The sequence below is a fragment of the Peromyscus californicus genome, unplaced genomic scaffold (genome assembly GCF_007827085.1).
Source record: "Peromyscus californicus insignis strain IS unplaced genomic scaffold, ASM782708v3 Scaffold_7__1_contigs__length_154581171, whole genome shotgun sequence".
Classification (NCBI taxonomy): Eukaryota; Metazoa; Chordata; class Mammalia; order Rodentia; family Cricetidae; genus Peromyscus; species Peromyscus californicus.
Genome location: NW_026294595.1, coordinates 135,479,758 through 135,493,131, shown reverse-complemented (window position 1 = coordinate 135,493,131; position 13,374 = coordinate 135,479,758).

The following is a 13,374-nucleotide window of genomic DNA, read 5'->3' as shown; positions in this document are numbered from 1 at the left end:
TCAGGGTTCCCAGGCAGTAGCTGGATTTTTGTCAAAGTCTGAATGATGAACCCCGGTGGGCAACATTTTTTGAGGGAGTGTTGCTAATCACAGACTTTCCTCTCTCTGTGTCAACAGGTGGTGTACTTCAGAGGGTGGAAACAAAGACCTAGACAGATGAAGTGACCTGCCCAGACTCACAGCTAGTCACTGGCAGAGTAGAGATTAGCACCCAGGCAGTTTGGTACCCTTACCCACAATGCCCTGTGGCCATTCATGACCTGGGCATCTAATAATAAAGCCTTGACCTAGACAGCAGGAGGCTAAGTCAAAAATAAGGTGAAATTAAACTCTGTGGCTTCCTAATGCCACTCACAGTTTTAGTTTGCAAGATACCTATTGAGTGGGTCCTCGGTGGAAAGCTTCATCCTGCTCCCTCTAGCCTTGAGCTCAGTGACCCCAGATCTAAGGAGACAGACAGGCAGGACAGACATTTGGCTCTAGGCCAGTGAGTCCAGGAAAAGCAGAGAAGACCCAGGAGTTTCCAGGAATAAAGGAGTGAACATGGGAGGCCCGTAGTAGGGTGGCAGGCTTAGTTTGCTCAGTGTGTGTGTGTGTGTGTGTGTGTGTGTGTGTGCGCGCGCGCGCGCGCGTATGTGCATGCTAAGCAGAATACACTATACAACTGTATCTCTGGTCTCTGATCATTAGATACCAATATGTCCCCAGCTCCCATCCAAGGTTGTGACAGCCAAATTGTCTCCTGATATTAAATGCCTCCTGGGGTGCTGGGGATGTAGCCCAGTGGAAGAACACTTGCCTTGTATAAGCAAGGCGCTAGGCTTGACCCCCAACACTGCAAACAAAACCAGATGTCTCCTTGCAAGAAAAAGAGCTAGATGGCAGAGATGGGTACATGGGAGGGGGTGCCACTAGAGTTACTCAGATCTACTCATGAGGTATTCTCAGGCAAGCAACTTGCTGGGCTCAGTTTCCCTTGTGCAATATAGGCCTTAATTTAGAAGCATCTTACTCAAATGTCAGAGGAGTCTAGAATCCCATTTGCGTGAGCTCTTGAGTACCTCTAACTAAAATCCCAGTGGTCTCCCCCACACCTTCATCCACCCCTAAGGGAACCTTCTTTTCTGCCTTCTTCAAACTGGGAGCTCTGCTTGCTGCCTTATACTATTGTCCCTTCCTGACTTTCCTGCTGTCTAGGTTAAGACTTTATTACCAGATAGCCGGATCATTGATGGCAGCAGAGCACTGTGGGTAAGAACACCATAGTTCCTGAGTTCTAATCTGCTCACTTACTAGCTATGACTTTGAGCAAATCACTTGATTTGTCTGAGTCTTAATTTCAGCTTCTTTAAGTGGGGATGATATCAGGAAGGTCTGAATACCTGATAAGATAATTGCATACAGCCTTGCTGTACGATATGTGTTGTGCCCATATGTGTCAGCTGGCAGAAACACCAGCATCTTTCTCAGCATCATGGCAGTCCCACTCACCCAGGCTGTGGGCAGTTCAGTAGGGCAGCCCCTACTTGCAGTTAACAGTGTAGACACAGCAAACTGGCACTCAACTTCCTGAACAGTGGGGACCTCACTATTTACAAAATGGACAGTGAACTCCAGGCCTTGTGGAGCACCTTGCTCAAGCCAGGCTAGAAATATTCACAAGGTTCCAGGCTAGTCTGCCTCTACCATAGGGAAGCCAGAACAAGTTGCCCTGGGACCTGACAGCTCTGCCCTCTTGGGTGCCCAGATTTTGAGGTGGGGGAGTCATGGAGTAGGGGTGACATCCCATCTGCCACCAAAGAGAGTAGGAGGATGAGCACTTTTGTTTATTTCTTTATAGCAGTGCTGGGGATGACACCCAGGGCCCCTCCTATCCCAGGGAAGTTCTCTACCACTAAGCTGCAATCCCCCAGCATAGGGTAGCAACTTCTGTTGCCCCAGAGAGGGAAAGTGCCGCCTCAGCTCCCCCCCCCCCCCCCCCCCCCATTGCCTGGCAAGACAGGCCAGACAGGAACCGGACATTCTTTGCAACTGAGGACACTCAGTACCAAGGACACACAGTCAGTCTAGGGCAGCCTCCATAGTACGTTACAGCATCTCCTCTCCAGCTTCCCAGTTTGGGCTATCCAGGGAACTCGCAGCCCCTGGGAGGAAGCGAGACCACCCCTCCCCCACTCTTGCCCGAGCTCCAGGTGGACTCTCGCACTAGAAATGAAGGTGAGATAGAAGAACAGGGTGGGAGAGAAACATTTTTCCCCCTGGTACAGCTAGATTCCTACCTAAGAATTCCCCTCCTCCCATGGACCTTCAGGACCCAGAGTAGCCGCCTCTACCTGTACGCAGAGGTTCCACAGGTAAGTGTCCAGGTCCTGGCACTTCCGCCTTCTCTGGGACCCAGTGAGATCCGGGCTCCACTCCTTCCACCAACCAGGTGCAACCTTCACTGTCCCTTACCGGTCCTGGCTCCACCCCTCACTTCGAGAAGACCCCGCCTCTGTCCCGTGTTCACACCCAAGGGCACCCTTTCTCCCGTGGAGACTGGGGAGCACCAGACTTCAGGACTCTGACCCGTGCCCAGCCTGGCCACCAGCTGCAACCACAGGGACACCAGAGACACAAGGACTTTGGAACCGCGTCTACCTACGTCCTGTTCCTTTCCACCTGGCTCTGTGACCTTGGGCGAATCTTCCACTGAATTGAAGCCGGTTGTTGCTTTATCAAAGAGGAAAGCTCCTTGTAGGATTTGCCAGAGTGCGTGAAATGTCTTTTTGGGGTGCTTGTTGCTCGGATTTCCCATCCCAGGAACAGCGTTCCTTGGCCCTCCACACCTCATTCTAGGCGAGCTCCAACTGCCCATGTGCTCACAGTAGTAATTTCTTATTTGCTCGATTAATGTCAGCCTTGTTTATTTGTTTTTGGAGTGCTGATATCAAACCCAGGGCTACACGCAAAGGGATCTACCACCGCTACATCACATAGCTCCACATGTCCTCTTTAATTGAATTTGAACTCCTTGTGGACAGATTACCTTCTGGAGCTCAGGGCCATTGCAATAAATACCTACTCCGTCATCCATCAGACTCGTCAATGGACAGGCAATGCACTCAATACCACCACCGTCCAGCAGAGGGCAGATGGTGACCAGCCTTCTCACCCAATCACCCAACACACTCAAAAGCAGGACAGATGGGCAGATTTGTAGGCTATAAAAGGCAAGGGGTCCGGGCCAGGACGGGAATGGCTATTCCCTTTAAATCAGTGGTTCGTTGCTTTTCCTGACTCAAAGACCTCTGTGACTGACTACCGGTAAGTATGTATGGCCTCTGAAAAGAAGATGTGCCAGAAAAGATCAAAAGTTGAAGGTGGTTTGTTCTAGAAAAGCACAAGCAGCCTTTGCTTAAAAGATGACTCAGTCAGCCCAGCATGGTGGCACAAGCCTTTATCCCAGCATTGGGAGGCAGAGACAGGTGGATCCCTGAGTTAAAGGCCACCCTGGTCTGTTGGAGTTCCAGGGATCCTGTCTCAAAAAAAAAAAAAAGCCTCAATAAAGGTGCTTGCTTCTGAGTTGAATAACTAATCCACACTTACAAGGTGTCCCAGGTAGGCTGTGAAACCTCCCACACTGTGCACATACTTTAAGTCAGTGGTTCTCAGCCTTCCTAATGCTGTGACTCTTTAATACAGTTCCTCATGTTGTGGTGATCTCCAGCCATACAACTATTTTCATTGCTACTTCATAACTATAATTTTGCTACTGTTATAAACCGTAATGAAAATATGTGATATGCAGGATATCTGATATGCAGGATATCTGATATGCGACCCCTGTGAGAGGGTGTTTTGACCCTTGAAGGGGCCGCAACCCACAATTTTGAGAAACACTGCTTTAAATAAATGTTCTGTGTTATTGATTTACTTTAAGGTAAAGGCATAAAAAGCAGACTTAGAGGGGTGGCAGTGGAGCCCTGGGAAAAGCCAGCTATAGAAAGGACTGGGAGGTGAGAAGTGAGAAGCTGTTGCCATGATGTGATCCAAGGTGACAGAGCTTGTTTAGAAATGACTGGCTTTTGTTGTCCTCTTTGTAGTGACTAGTTGCTATCTTTTTTTACCCCCCCAGAGCTGAGGACCAAACCCAGGAGCCCTGCTGAAAGCAGAGCAATCTCAGGGTGGCCCTGGGGGTTGTGGCAGGCCACAAGATTGTCCGTGGCACTGTGATATAGAATGATTATATTTGATGGTGAAACCTTGGAAAACAGGAACTTCTCAAAGAAGGCTGAGACAGAAGGAAGGAGGGGGGTCACAGACTGGGGCTCCTGAGGCTAGAGTCAAAGCTTTTTCTTGTTTAAAGATGGGGTCTCACAGCCAGACACAGTGGAGCAGGCCTGTAATCCCAGCACTCAGGAGGCAGAGGTAGGCTGATCTTTGTGAGTTCTGAGTTTGAGGCCAGCCTGGTTTACAAAGTGAGGTCCAGGACAGCCAGGACTATGTAGAGAAACCTTGTCTCAGCAAATGAATAAATAAATAATAAGGAAAGGAAGGAAGGAAGAAAGAAAGAAAGGAAAGAAAGAAAGGAAGGAAGGAAGGAAGGAAGGAAGGAAGGAAGGAAGGAAGGAAGGAAGGAAGGGCCCCACTATGTAGCTATATAGGTCAGGCCGGCCTCAACTCTCGCAGCTCTGCTTTTCTCTGCCTCCCTCCAGAGAACTAGGATTAAAGGTGTGCCCCACCATGCCCAGAGCAAATCTAACGTTTTGATCCTTAATTTCACTTTCAAAATGGTGATAAAATTTACCTTGCAGGGTTATATTTTGAAGATTTGATGATCGGTGGTCCTCAGTCTTGATTGCATCTTTAAATCCTCATGCCCTGGACAAAGGCTGACCCCATGACACTGAGATTTCAACCCCATGTAGTTTTACTGAGCTAAATAAATGCTGAACACAATGCAAGGCACACATTAGGCATTCAATACTGCTTATCATTGTTTAAGTGTTTGGGGTGTGTGTGTGTCTGTGTGTGTGTGTGTGTGTGTCTGTGTGTCTGTGTGTCTGTGCATGTTGGGGCGTGTCTAGGTGGATATGGAGGCTCTAGAAGATCTTTACCTCAATGCCTTGAGACAGGGTCTGCCTCTGAACAAGAAGCTTGCTTTATGGGCTCAGCTGACCAGTGATATCTCTGGATCTTCCTCTGTCTGTGTCACACAGTGCTGGGCTTATAGGCATGCACAGCCATGACTGGATTTTTTTTTAACCCACCAGGACAACAACGGGCATGTGCCATCAAGTCTGGCTTTCTTTTTTATTTTATTTTATTTTATAATTTTGTATGTTTGGGTGTTTTGCCTGCGTATATATCCATGAACCACCTGGGTGCAGTGCCCACAGAGGCCAGAAGAGGGCATTGGATCTCCTGGGACTGGAGTTAGAGCAGTTGTGAGAGTCCATTCAGGTTCTGGGAATCCAACACCCATGCTCTGCGGCCAGTGCTCTTAGCTGTTGAACCACGGCTGCAATCCCCATGACTGTTTCTTTATGTGGGTCCCAGGGATTTGAACTCTTCTTCATGCTTGTGAACAAGAGCTCTTGCCAGTGAGCCATCCCCTAACCCTTTCTTTTGTTTTATGTGGTTGGTTGGTTGGTTTGTTTGGGGGCGGGGCAGGATTTTGCTGTGTTGCTCAGGATGACTTCAAACTCCCGGTCTCAGGTGATCCTCTGGCCTCAGCCCCTTTAGTGGCTCTGACTATAGGTGCACAGCACCATGACCAGCCTTAATCCCACAGTTTTGAAGATGAAGCCCATGTTGTTTTCATTGTTTTTTGTTAGAGGGGGGAAAGTTCATACAAAGATTGTTGCAGAAATTGGATTTCCACCAAGCTTGTTTTCAGAACTCTGAATCGTCTGGAATTTGGTGATTATGAAGGAGTGTGAGGGAGCAAGAGGCAGTCTCTGGTTGTCTTATTTGTCCTAACACCCAGCCAAGCTGACCAAGGCAGGGACTATCCTGCTCTAGCTGGTAACTTATATCACCACCTCTGGGGTATCCTTTTTGTCTGAAAGTACTGTGTGTACTGCATTTGCTTATTTCTGGAGTTAAAGGTAAGGTCATTTTCCTCCTTTTCCTAGGTCCATGTGCTAGCTGGGGCCTACGCCCCTGGTGACTGTTGGTTTCTTAGTAATCCAAAAGTAGAGGCAGACTACCTTCTTTTTGAAATTTGGTAACCTATATGCTTCTTCATCCACAGGCAGGTCCAGTGACTATTTACTTTGCCCTACTACTTCCTTGCGGGTGAACCCAGCCTGAGGTGAATGGAAGCTGTGAGCCAGGCCTGCAGCTGTGATCACATGTCATAAGCGGCAAGACTGTCTGCCAGGAGCAGAGTCTCCACCGGTCGTAGTGGGACCGGATGCAGGGGTAGCCAGAATTGGCCCGCCTCAGGGAGCAGGCTCTAGGGGTAGGGAGGCAGGCAACTGGTATATGGCTGTGATTAGCAAATAAAACCAAATGACACTAGTTACATTTCAGTTTCAGATACACATTTCTTAGTGTATGTCTCCTGTAACATTCATTATTTACCTAAAATTCAAGATTAACTACATGCTTTCATTTTTCTTTGTTAAATCTGGTAAATCCGTGTCTGCTCAAATAGCTAAGGTCATAGTAACAGTCTCTGCTGTCCAACATTTCCACATTTAGCTTCCACAGCCCAGCTCCGGAACAATGCGTGGCTCCCAGCTGCTTCTACAATGTAACCAGGACTCCCTGGCCTCAGCTCTTCTGCAAGCCCAGCTGACCTGATTAAACCCATTCCCATCTCTGTCCATGTGTTCACTGAGTACCTACTGGGTGCAGGCATCATGCTGAATTCTTCCTTTTCATTGTCTCATTGACTTTTCATAAGACCCAGCACACAGGAACCCATAATAATTCCATTTACCAGTGAAAAGACAGGCACTCTAAGATAATGCTTCATGTATGTCTCAGGGTTTCTATTGCTGTGAAGAGACACCATGACCACAGCAACCCTTAAAAAGAAAAACATTTAATAGGGGTGGCTCACTCACAGTTTCAGAAGTTCAGGCCATTATCATCATGGTGGGACATGGCGGTGTACAGGCAGATGTGGCGCTGGACAAGTAGCTGAGAATGCTACATCTTGCAGGCAACAAGAAATGGTCTGAGACACTGGGTGGTATCTTGAGCATATATGAGACCTCAAAGCCTGCCTCCACAGTAACACACTTCCTCCAATAAGACTACACCTACTCCAACAAGGCCACACCTCCTAATAGTGCCACTCCCTATGAGATTATGGGGCCAATTACATTCAAACCACCACAATGTTGATTTGTTTATTTTGTGTGCACCTGTGTGTATATTTGTATGTGGACGAGTATACGAGTGCACACATGCTTGTAGAGGACAGAGGACAACCTTAGGTGTCATTCCTCAGAAGCCATTCCCATTGTTTAGGAGACAGGATCTCTCACTGGCCCCAGGGATCCAACTGTCTCTGCCTCCCCAGAGCTGAAATTACAAGCACACTAACACCACACCTGACTTCATTGTCCTTCTCCTCCTCTTCCTCCTTTTTCTTCTTCAACAGGTTCTCACTGTATATCCCTGGCTAGCCGGGAATTTGGAATTCAATATGGAGACCAGACTGACCTCAAACTCTCAGAGATCCACCTGCCTCTGCTTCCTGAATGCTAGAGTTAAATGTATGCACCACCATGTCCATCAACCCCTGGGTTTTTTGGGGAGTGTGTGGGGGGTGTTTGTTTGTTTTTTGGAGACAGGGTTTCTCTGTGTATCTTTGGTAACTGTCCTGGATCTTACTCTGTAGACCAGGCTGACTTTAAACTCACAGAGATCTGCCTGGCTCTGCCTCCCAAGTGCTGGGATTAAAGGCGTGCGCCACCACCACCTGGCTGGTTGGTTGTTTTTTTTTTAAATGCAGGCCCTTATGCTTGCAAGGCAAGCACTTTACTGGTTGTGCCATTTCCCCAGCCTCAGATAGTGTTCCTTAGACTGAGTTCCCTGGGCCAGCAGCAGTAGTAGCACTTGGGAGTGTGGTGGGAATTCATTCTCTGCCTACCCACCTGCCAGACCTGATGAGTCAGAAACTGAGGATGTGGGCTGGCAGCTGTTGGTGTCTTACATAAGTCCCTTCCCTTCTCTCCTGAACCCTTGGTTTGACACTCGGTCTAATATGAAATCTGAAATTGGTAAGAAATGAAGTCTCCACCCAGGCCGAGATTAAAGCACAGCAGAGGGCCTTCAGGTAGGTTGTTTCGGACCTACTGACGCCAGGGCTGGGCCAGGCCCTGGGCATGCCATATGGACTGCACAGTCATGGTGCTAGGTCTAAGCAACTGCCATGTAAGATGAGTACACCGCCAGGAGCCCACAGCCAGGTGAAGGGGGTCACAGAGAGCTTTCTCTAGTACGCATGGAGGCCTGAAAGGCCAGTTCAAATTAGAAGATGAGTGGGGCATTGTGGGGCCTACCTTACAGGGAGGCTGAATGGTGCTACCTGGAGGTAGTTTGGTGTTGGTGCCGCAAGGTGAGGAAAGTGGTTGTGATGTTCCCTGCCCTAAGAGCAAAGGAAAAAACACGGTGGATGTCGTGGAAGCCCTCTGGCTTCTAGGGAAAGGGAGCACTTCAGAAAATGGAGGGTGGAGGAGGGTGAGGAGAGATCCAAGGGGTGCTGGACCTTTCCATCCCTTAAGTCAAGAGAGCCTCTGTCCTCTAAGGCATCTGTAGAGATTCAACTCCCAATTACATCTGCCAGCAGGTAGGAGGTTCAGAAGTCCAGCCCATGCTCCGGGTACAAGGCCTGCTCTTCCAGGGCTAGCAGAGGGAAAGGGCTTGGGAAGCTGCTTCTCTGGCCCCACCCCTTCTGGGCTCTGCCTCTGCCGTCCTTGCCAAAGAAAAGCCTTTGGTGCCAGCTGAGGACTGACTGGCATGGCCATGTTGCCTGGCAGTGTCCAGGCTCCAACTGCCTTTCTCAGGAAAGACGTCAGATGTTTGAGCCTTTTCGGAATTTGACAGTAAATCTGACCTAAAGAGGAAAACCGAACGGCCACCGTGTAAAGTGGAGCTTTCTGTGTCTGAAAAGAAAGTTCTCCAGCAGGCTGGGGATGCAACCCTGTTGGTAGAGTGCTTGTTTAGTGTGCAAAAGACCCTGGGTTTAAACCCCAACAGTCCATAAAACTGAGCAAGGCAGAGGAGGAGGATCAAAAACGCAAGGCCTTCCTCGGTTACAAAGTGTGAGAGTCAACCTTGGGATAGGGAGACTGGTTTTTGTTGGGTTTTTTTTTTTTTTTTTTTGAGACAAGGTCTCATTACTTAGTCTTGACTGGCCTGGAGCTTGCTTTGTAGATCAGGCTGGCCTTGAACTCACAGAGATCCAGCTGCCTCTGCCTCTACAGTGCTGGGATTAAATGCATGTGCCACAATGCCCGGCCTGAGACTTTATCTTTAAAAAAAAAATTCTTCACAGGATGGAGAGATGTCTCAATTAACTCACCATTAAGAGTATTTACTGCTCTTCCAGAGGACCTGGGTTCAGTTCCCAGCACCCATATGGCAGCTCATAACCATCTGTAATTCCAGATTCAAGGGATCACACACTCTCATCTGGCCTCTGTGGGCACTGAATATATATGGTGCACACAAGCTCACACAAATACACATAAATAATGAATAAATGAACTTAAAAAAATCCTTTGGGACTCACCAAATGCCCAATACACAAATACTCCACACACCTAACTCTACAAGGCAGTACAGCTGAGCATCCCATGACTTACCAGGCTGTTTCTGTCACACCGGCTCACAGTTCATGGCACTGGTGCTTCTCCATCCAAGAATGAACTCTCTGTAGCTACTCATGTGGCGTTCCTACCAACCTCACAACTACTTGAGGGTCACCTCAATGGAGTCTTCTCTGTCTCTTCTGAGTCATGTTTCCTTCCTCCATTCTTTTCCTTCCATGGGTCTGGGAGATGGCTTAGTAGGGAAAGGGCGTGCTAAGAAAGCCTGAGGGCCAGAGTTTAGAGCCCCTCCCCTCACATGAAAGCTGGACGCAGAAGCAGCATGTCCCTGTCACTCTGGCTGCAGAGTGGGCATGTGTTGGGGGGAGAGTGGAGGGACAGCCGCAGAGTGGGGATGGACACAGGAGGATCCTAGGCGCTCTGGCCAACCGGTGTAACTGAAATATCTAGCTCTAGGTTCAGTCGAGAAACAGTCTCCAAAAATAAAAATAAAGAGCAAAGGAGGAAGATGACCATCTGGCCTCTACATATGCCTACACCCACATGTAACTCATCTGGGTGAGTACTCATGCACGAATGCGCGCACGCGCATACACACACACACACACACACACACACACACACACACACACACACAATCACTCCCTCACATGCTATTGTAGCTTACGTCTTGATGATAACTGGTGTTTGCCTCCCTCCACAGGAATGTGGACCCTGGGAGGACAAGATGTTTGGTCTGTCTTCACTAATCTGTCTGAAGATCAGGGTCTGGTGCACACTAGGCCTCCAATAAAAATAAGTGACCCTGTAGTCACATCTTCCACTGTCCCGCCTCCATCCCAGTCTCAGTCCCTTGTAACTGCCACTGGCTTCTTTTCCCGGGATGCTAGAACCTACCCCAGGGAGCAAGACTTGTTGGGTGTCTGCTCGCCTTGAGGCCTTGAGAGGATACTGGTCGTTTGGCCTTGCATCCCTGCCAAGTTGCAAGCGTGTGTGAGATGATAAATTCCAGCTTATTGTTATTATTGATTTTGAGGGCTGTGATAAGAGGGTAAAAGGACAGCAAATGAGGAGAAGGAGATGACAAGTAACCAGACAGTCAGAGTGGGGAGAAAATGCACTCACAGCTTTCCTGAGGTCCCTGCTCTGTCGTTTTCCTAGCAGCGCTTAGAGCAACAGCCAGCCGCAAGCCAGGGCTATGTGCCACGTACCATGAGTATGAGCCACGTGGCAGAAACAGGCCTGTTGAATCATGGAACGCGCGGCTTCTACTGGTTTGTAGAGTTTGGTGTGTGGAGTATTTTTGCTTTTTACAGTCCAGCTGTCTGTAATGATTTCCTTCCCGTGGCCTTGTTCACCAAAGTGTCCCTGAGTGACTAGCTGAGTCACTGCATTCCTTGCCGTTTAGGACACTGGCCCAAGCTCCAAGGACCAGTTCTTCTGTGGAGGTGGAACCTTTGTGGGTTGCCAAAGAGTGCCCAGGGAAGACAGAACAAAGAACTCCCATCTTTAACTTGCACCCTTCCCCAGAAATATAATTTAGAAAACAAGTAAAAATAAGCAAGAAATTCCATTTGTTAAATCACCAGGGAATGGCTATAAAGCCTGAAGAATTGTTTGTCAGTGACCGTATGGCCAGTGCCAAACTGAAATGGGTGGGACCCACTAGAAACCAAGGTCCATCCCTTAGTTGCAGTATGAAGGTCTGAAAGCCAAATAGAGAGAACTCTCCAGCCACCTGGTAGGACTATCTACATGTGCAGCTCCTCTGTAATGTAAGAGCCAGTTCTTGGTAAAAATCAAATGTGCACACAACTCACAGTGTAGCATTTTCATTTCTGGGGTGGTTTCTGAGAAAGTTTACTCAGATCTGTAAAAACAAAAAGAGATCATTTGTTATAGTGTTGGAGATAGGTGGGGGATTTGGAGCAAAAGGAGCCCTTGGGATTGAGTAAACAAAACATTGTAGAGGTACATTGTTGCTTTAATCATCAGCTTGACACAGCTTAGAATCTCCTGGGAAGAGGAGTCTCAATGAGGGATTGTCTACATGGGGCTGTTTTTCTGGGCGTATCTGTGAGTATTGTCTTGCTTACTTGATGTGGGTGGGAAGACCCAGCCTACTGTGGGTAGCACCATTCCCTAGTTAGGGAGTCCTGAACTGCGGGGAAAGCTAGCCAAGCACAAGCAAGCAAATGAGCATGAATGTGCTGATTTCTTTTTGCCTTTGACTGGATGTGATATGACTGTTTGAATAGCTGCCTTGACTTCCCCACAATGGGCTGTAACCTAAAATTATGAGTGGAAAAAAACCTTTCATTTTCCCCCTAGGTTTTTTTTTTTTTGTTTTTTTTTGGTCAGGATATTTTATCACAGCAACAGAAATGAAAACTAAAACATGTGCCTTGAAATTCTGCATGGTAGTAAAAACAAACAAATAAACAGACAAACAACCCCCACATAGATTGGCTGTACCTACAGCAACATGTATGGAGCTTACAGAGTTAAAGTGGGGAAAAGATAAAAGAGATTTTAAAATAATGTTCCTGTTTCATTAAGGCATAATTAATGTACAGTAAACCACACACATTTAAAGTGTTCAATTTGAGTTTTAACATGGGTATACAAGACTATGATTAGGATAATGATTGTATCTATCATGCTTCAGAATAGGAAGTGCACACACACACACACACAAATGGGCAGATGGTTAACACCTACTGTCAAATTTTAAAGAGTTAAACAGTTTATTTACATGTATAGTGTATGTACTATAACCCCATGTTTATAAGAGTAAATAATATTTGGACACCCTGAAAAAAATCTGAAAAATAACTACTGTGGTGGTTTGAATAAGAATGGCTGCAAAAGGCTCATATATTAATGTTTAGTCATCAGGGAGTGGAACTGTTTGAAAGGATTAGAAGGATTAGGAAGTGTGACTTTGTTGATGGAAGTGTGTCACTGAGGGTGTGCTTTGAAGTTTCAAAAGTCCATATCAAACACAGGCTCTCTCTCTGCCTATGTGTGAATCAAAATGTAAAGTTCTCAGTTCCAGAGTCACGCCTGCCTGCATGCTACCATGCTCCCTGCCATGATGATAATGGACTAAGTCTCTGAAACTGTAAACAAGCCCCCAGTTAAATATTTCCTTTATAAGAGTTTCTTTGGTCATGGTGTCTCTTCATGGCAATAGAGCAGTGACTAAGACACCTCTTCCAAAACTTCATGGCCCTATTTGTACACATTCCCTGCTGTTAGCCGGGGTGGTTGTGGCGCACACCTTTAGTCTCAGCACCCAGGAGGCAGAGGCAGGCAGATCTCTGTGAGTTTGAGGCCGGCCTGGTCTACAAAGCAAGTTCCAGGACAGCCAGGACTATTACATAGAGAAATCCTGTCTCAAAAAAACTAAAACAACAAAATAAAACTGCTGTGGGATGGTCTGTATGTCAAATGTGTTGCTGATTGGTCAATGAATAAATCACTGATTGGCAGTGGCCAGGCAGGAAGTATAGGCGGGACTAACAGAGAGGAGAATTGAGAAAACAGGAAGCTGGGTGGGAGAGACACTGCCAGCCGCCATCAGGACAAGGAAGATGTA